Source organism: Syngnathus scovelli, chromosome 2, assembly GCF_024217435.2.
Source record: "Syngnathus scovelli strain Florida chromosome 2, RoL_Ssco_1.2, whole genome shotgun sequence".
NCBI classification, from domain to species: Eukaryota; Metazoa; Chordata; class Actinopteri; order Syngnathiformes; family Syngnathidae; genus Syngnathus; species Syngnathus scovelli.
In genome coordinates this window covers 26,223,268-26,229,624 of record NC_090848.1, presented here as the reverse complement: position 1 = coordinate 26,229,624, position 6,357 = coordinate 26,223,268, and the positions used below count along the sequence as shown (strand labels likewise).

The window sequence follows — 6,357 nt, the reverse complement described above, 5'->3', positions numbered from 1 at the left end:
ATTTTGGATCGAAAAAGGTCGACCAATACACCGGCAAATACGGTAAGCGTTTAATACTTCCTATCAGGTCTCAAGTCAAGATTTGGCAAAATACAATTTCAGCAAATCCAATTTTGCCAGGGAACAAAAATAGATTAAATAAACTAAATAAGTCTTCTTTCCATTAAATAAATCAGAAAAGTCTGTCTTGTAACCAGTCCTCTTCAAACAAGTAAAGTCTGCCCATTTTGTGCCGTAGATTTTGTGTCTATGCCTCGTATTTATACAAAATCATAATTTAAACGACTTCATTCCTTCATTCACTTTGGAAATTTGGAATTGCAGCAAATCGAATTTTGCCAGGGAACAAAAATAGATCAATTAAACTATATAAGTCTTCTTCCCATTAAATAAATTTAAAAAGTCTGTCTTGTAACCAGTCCTTTTCAAACAAGTAAAGTCTGCCCATTTTGTGCCGTAGATTTTGTGTTTATGCCTAGTATTTATACAAAATCATAATTTAAAGGACTTCATTCCTTCATTCACTTTGGAAATTTGGAATTGCAGCACATCAAATTTTGCCTGGGAAGAAAAGTAGATTAAATAAATTTAATAAGTCTTACTACTTCCCATTAAATAAATTAAATACGTCTTACTTGTTCCCACTTCTTTTCAAAAAAGTGGTTTAAAACGAGGGCCCTTCACTCAACCTTTAACCCTATTTATTCACCTTCTAGGCTAAGTGTTAAAGGCTAAGTGTTAAAGGCTAAGTGTTAGAGGCTAAGTGCCAGAGGCTAGGTGCCAGAGGCTAGTTTTTGTGGATTGAAGTTTTAGTGGGGTTAGTGTGAATACAATCCAAAAGAATACAACAGAATACAATACAATAGAATACACTACACAGAATAATTTTAATAGCTCTTACTACTTCCCATTAAATAAATTAAATATGTCTTACTTGTTTCCACTCCTTTTCAAAAAAGTAGTTTAAAACGACTACTCACTCAACCTTTAACCTCAACCCCGCACGTGACATTGTGTTGTATCTGTGAATGTTGGTTGTGGCCAAATTATGGTTTTCTTTCATTCGCTTAGGTTCCACGGTGTTTGTTGGCTATATGTTTTCCACTGTCAGAAGGATGAAAATACAAAGTACAACGCCTTCCTTCCTATTTATTCACCTTCTAGGTGCTAGAGGCTAAGTGTTAGAGGCTAAGTGTTAGAGGCAACACAATACGAACAACACAACACAATACGAACAACTCAACACAATACGAACAACACAATAAAAACAACACAACGCAATACGAACAACACAACACAATACGAACAACACAACACAATACGAACAACACAACACATTAAGAACAACACAACACAATACAAACAACACAACGATACCGGACTGAAAAACACGATACCGCACTGAACAACACGATACCGCACTGAACAACACCATGCCGCACTGAACAACACCATGCCGCACTGAACAACACCATGCCGCACTGAACAACACCATGCCGCACTGAACAACACCATGCCGCACTGAACAACACCATCCCGCACTGAACAACACCATGCCGCAATGAACAACACCATGCCGCAATGAATAACACCATGTCGCAATGAACAACACCATGCCGCAATGAACAACACCATGCCGCAATGAACAAGACCATGCCGCACTGAACAACACCATCCCGCACTGAACAACACCATGCCGCACTGAACAACACCATGCCGCACTGAACAACACCATGCCGCACTGAACAACACCATGCCACACTGAACAACACCATGCCGCACTGAACAACACCATCCTGCACTGAACAACACCACGCCGCAATGAACAACACCATGCCGCAATGAACAACACCATGCCGCAATGAATAACACCATGTCGCAATGAACAACACCATGCCGCAATGAACAACACCATGCCGCAATGAACAAGACCATGCCGCACTGAACAACACCATCCCGCACTGAACAACACCATGCCGCACTGAACAACACTATGCCGCACTGAACAACACCATGCTGCACTGAACAACACCATGCCGCACTGAACAACACCATGCCGCACTGAACAACACCATGCCACACTGAACAACACAATGCCGCACTGAACAACACGACGCCGCACAGAACAGCAGGACACCGCACAGAACAACACGACACCGCACAGAACAACACAATACCGCACAGAACAACACAATACCGCACAGAACAACACAAGCAGTCATGTGACGCAGACATGACGTCAATAGGCGGAACTCACGGCAAAAGTATAATCCTTGGGCGTGGCTTGCAACAGGAAGTAGGAAAGCGGCAATGCTGGCAAACAAGACACAGTGGTAACAAGACGACTAACAAGACAAATATTTTCGTTTTCAGCTTGCAACTTGACCGTCTCGAGCGTACAAGGTAATTACAACTCATTGTTTTGAAAAATACGGGTTTTTTTTAGCTGTGAAAAGCGAGGGAGTGTGGCGTTTGGGAGGAACGTCGAACTCGGCGTCTGCTTCCAGCCACAGACGCCAAATTTCGACGATTATTTAGACTTGTCAACGGTTGTAAATTATTGCGTTGATTAAAAACTTTATTTAACTCTACTCTTAACTTTGCCGTTGCAGATATGCGGGTATTACATCGCAGGCGTGTGCCGCAGAAAATGACGTCAATAGGCTGAACTCTCGCCAAAATTCAAATATGTGGGCGCAATGGCCTTGAGCGAGACAGCGGATACAAACACGACGATTATCAACAGAAATATCTTTATTTTCTGCTTGCAAGTGGACCGTCTAGAGCGTATACGGTAAGTACAACTCATTGTGTTTAAAAAGATTTACGTTTGTGTAGTTTGCGTTGCGTTGTATCTGTGAATGTTGGTTGAGGCTAAATGTCAATGTTTAATTCCATTCCTTTAGGTTACACGGTGTTTGTTGGCTGTATGTTTTCCACTGCAAGAACAGGCTCGTATCATTGACCAGGAGCTACAGTGGTGAGTACCCCTTTCGTCCTCAAATTATTTAAACACTTCCTATTTCATGTCTAACAGTACTCGATTTAACAAATAACCATAAATAAATACAGTGTGGGCACTCAAGTTAACATATGTGATTATACTGCCTAATATGTTTATCACAAATATGTCACTAATCACTAATATGTTTATTTGTTTATCACAACACCTTTGGACCTTCAGCAATCGATTATTTCCCTTCATCTACATAGAGACAGAACGATGGTGTCTTAAACATCTCATTCATTTCACCAAATAACTTCACGCAGGTGGATAACGGCCGTCTCGGTCACGTTATGTTGTGTGATGCAGTTTTGAAGAACCAAATGCATTTATTCAATGAATAAGTCGAGCTAGATCTATGTTTATGATGTTGTAAGTTACGGTACCGATTGAAGTTAAGTCCGAAGCCAGTGGGAAACAGCGCTGCGTTTGTGCTCTCCAGGTACAAATGTGATCTCTGACCGACGACCGGGCGAGACTCGAGTAAGAGCTGTCCAAACGAGCTCCGGCAGGGCGGGCCAAGGCGGAGCGAACGGACGCCCTTCAAGCCGCCAATGACGAGCTGAGAGCCAAACTGATGGACGTCCAGTTAGAACTTCAGCAGGAGAAGAACAAGGTGAAACCCTCAACAGACAGACACTGCCTGCCTCCCTCCCTGCCTGCCTCCCTTCCTGCCTGCCTCCCTCCCTCCATCCCTCCCTCCAAGTTTTCCCGATGTAGATTTAACATGCGTGTCCCATGACTGTGTCAGCCTACATCAACAAATGCACCGAGGACATCAGCACCACTAAGAATATCATCACAAGGGGCAACCAACGACCCTGAATGACTGAGGAGGTACGTCAAACGCTACGAGTGCGGAACTCTGCCTTCAAGTCTGGCGACAAGGAGACACTGAGGACAGCGAGAGCCAACTTGAACCGTGCCATCAGGGTAGCGAAGCGAGACCACAGTCGAAAAATTCAGGACTGTTTCCACGACGCCAACAACAACAGGAGTATGTGGCAAGGCATACGGGCGATTACAGACTACAACTCACCCTCCCCCCCGGTGGGTGAAGTTGATGCTGACTTCCTAAATGGTCTAAATAACTTCTTTGGGAGGTTCGAGGCACTAAATGGCACTCCAGCTGTTAAAACTGTCCCCCATCAGGAAGAGGAGGTACTCTGCCTTAACTCCGCCGATGTGTTGAAGACTGTTGGGTCTAAATACGATTAGACATTAAATCACTCGCTGGAATGAAGAGGAGAAGACAACCAGAACAGGTTTACTCGCGAGGAGAACGATAGAGAAAGCAATCTCAGTTACAACCTCCATCAGTTCTGAGTCCTTACTCCACGTGCCCCTCTTTTTAATGTTATGGTTGCCCTAGTTACAGAGGCGTTGCTACACTAAGGGAGGGGAGATTGCGTCTGTAGCACCGCTGATTAGCTAAAGAATGTAGTGTGGTGTGAATTTGCACTTCATTGTTGGCTCGTGACCCCCGCAGAGGCCGTTCCCTTTCCTCAACCAGCCGTCTTCTCTCACAGTTGGTTGACTCATCCTCGACTGTGATCAAATACCTTGAAGCACGTTGATTGCCGCTTTGCTGTGGAACAAATGCAACTAAACCTTTGCTAACTTTATCTACTTGGTAAATTAACACACAATAACAATAAGTAACTTGTCCTGAACACTTCAACACACCTTAAGCAAACATGAGGTAACTGGTATACAGTTCCTTAAACAAACATTGAGTAAATATGGGATAACTTTTATGCAACTACTTCTAACTGTATATAACCCTTAACAAAGAAAAACAGGTCTGATAAACTACAATCTATGAACCAAACCTACAGCTAAATGAAAAGGAATGAAGTTCCTGTGAATCAAACAAAGAACATGTCACCTATGCAAATAAGCCCTGCTCATTGTTAGTGAAGGCCTCTTACGGGAACAAAAACACACAGACAACATAAGGACAGGAAGGATACAAATGGCTGACAGGGATCAAAAGACATCCCTATCACATAAAAGGAAGAACCTAGATAAAAGGAAAGATCATTTTTAACACCTCGCTTTAAGACTGCCTCCATCATTCCGGTGTCGAAAAAACCTCAAATCACCTCATTTCACGGAAGCTCAGGCGTGCATGTGCTCCTCAGGCAGTCCTGTCTACAAGAGGTACAGGAGCCTGCGCTCCCGCACCACCAGACTCGCCAACAGCTTCTTTCACAAGGCTGTTAGGACCCTGAACTCGCTACCCCCTTCTGCGTAGCGTGCGGTACTGTTGCGCTATTTTCTGGAATGTCTGCTGTACGCGCACTTGCTCTTTTTTTGCTCCTCTTATTTATTTATTTATTTATTTATTTATTTATTTATTTATTTATTTATTTATTTATTGTGTTATTTATTTATTATTTATTCAGCACGCTGTTGTTATACTTGTTTACTTGTTTGTCTGTTGTGAGCCATGTCTTGTCACCATGGGATAGGGGGAAACGAAATTTCGGTTTCTTTGTGTGTCTTTGGCATGTGGAGAAATTGACAATAAAGCTGACTTTGACTTTGACTTTGACTTTAATGATTACCGGCCTGTTGCACTGACTCCGATCATGATGAAGTGCTTCGCGCTGCACCGCGCTGCATCGCGCTGCACCGCACTGCACCACGCTGCACAGCGTTGCACCGCGCTATGGTGCTGCAACGCGCGGTGCACCGCGCTGCGGTGGTGCATTACGCTGCAGCGCGCCGCGAGAGGGCGCCCTCGCAGTGCCCTCACAGCGCCCAAGCGCTGCGGTGCAGCACACTTTCGGCACAGGGGGGCGCCCTGTCATCCCAGGTACCTCTTGGCGGGGGACGGCGCCCACTCGCTGTAGCACCCTCGCGGTGCAGCGCACGCGCCCTCTCGGTGCAGCGCACGCGCCCTCTCGGCGCAGCGGACTCTCGGCGCAGTGCGTGCGTGTCCTCTCGGCGCACACTCGGCGCGGCTTCTCGCAGCAGCGCTCGCAGCAGCGCTCGCAGCAGCGCTCGCAGCGCGGGATCCCTCTCGTCGCGGCGCTCTCTTGACGCAGCGTCCTCTTGGCGCAACACCCTCTCGGCGCAGCGCTCTTGCCGCACAGCTCCCTCTCGCCGCAACGCACCCTCGTCCCGCCATCACAGTGCAGTGTGCGCAGCGCGCGTATCTCGCGCAGCGCATGCAGCGCGCGCCTCCTCAACGCAGCGCGGCACCCTCTCTGTACGGCACCCTCTTGCCGTCCGCTCTCTCGACGAGGCGCCTTCTCGCGGCGGTGCCCTCTATCCACGGCGACCTCGTGGCGCCATATCACACACTTCCACCATGGCGCGGTGCCCTGTTGGCGCGGCTCTCTCTC

The 6,357-nt window shown here is 46.2% G+C and overlaps 1 long non-coding RNA gene across 1 annotated transcript; it reads left to right on the top strand.

Annotated features, from left to right (window-relative positions):
* Positions 1-2,905: 2,905 nt before the first annotated feature.
* LOC137840092 (uncharacterized) lies at positions 2,906-5,317 on the top strand. Its single transcript, XR_011086534.1, has 3 exons — positions 2,906-2,980; positions 3,447-3,620; positions 3,756-5,317. It is a non-coding gene; the product is annotated as an uncharacterized lncRNA (long non-coding RNA).
* The last annotated feature ends 1,040 nt before the right edge of the window (positions 5,318-6,357 follow it).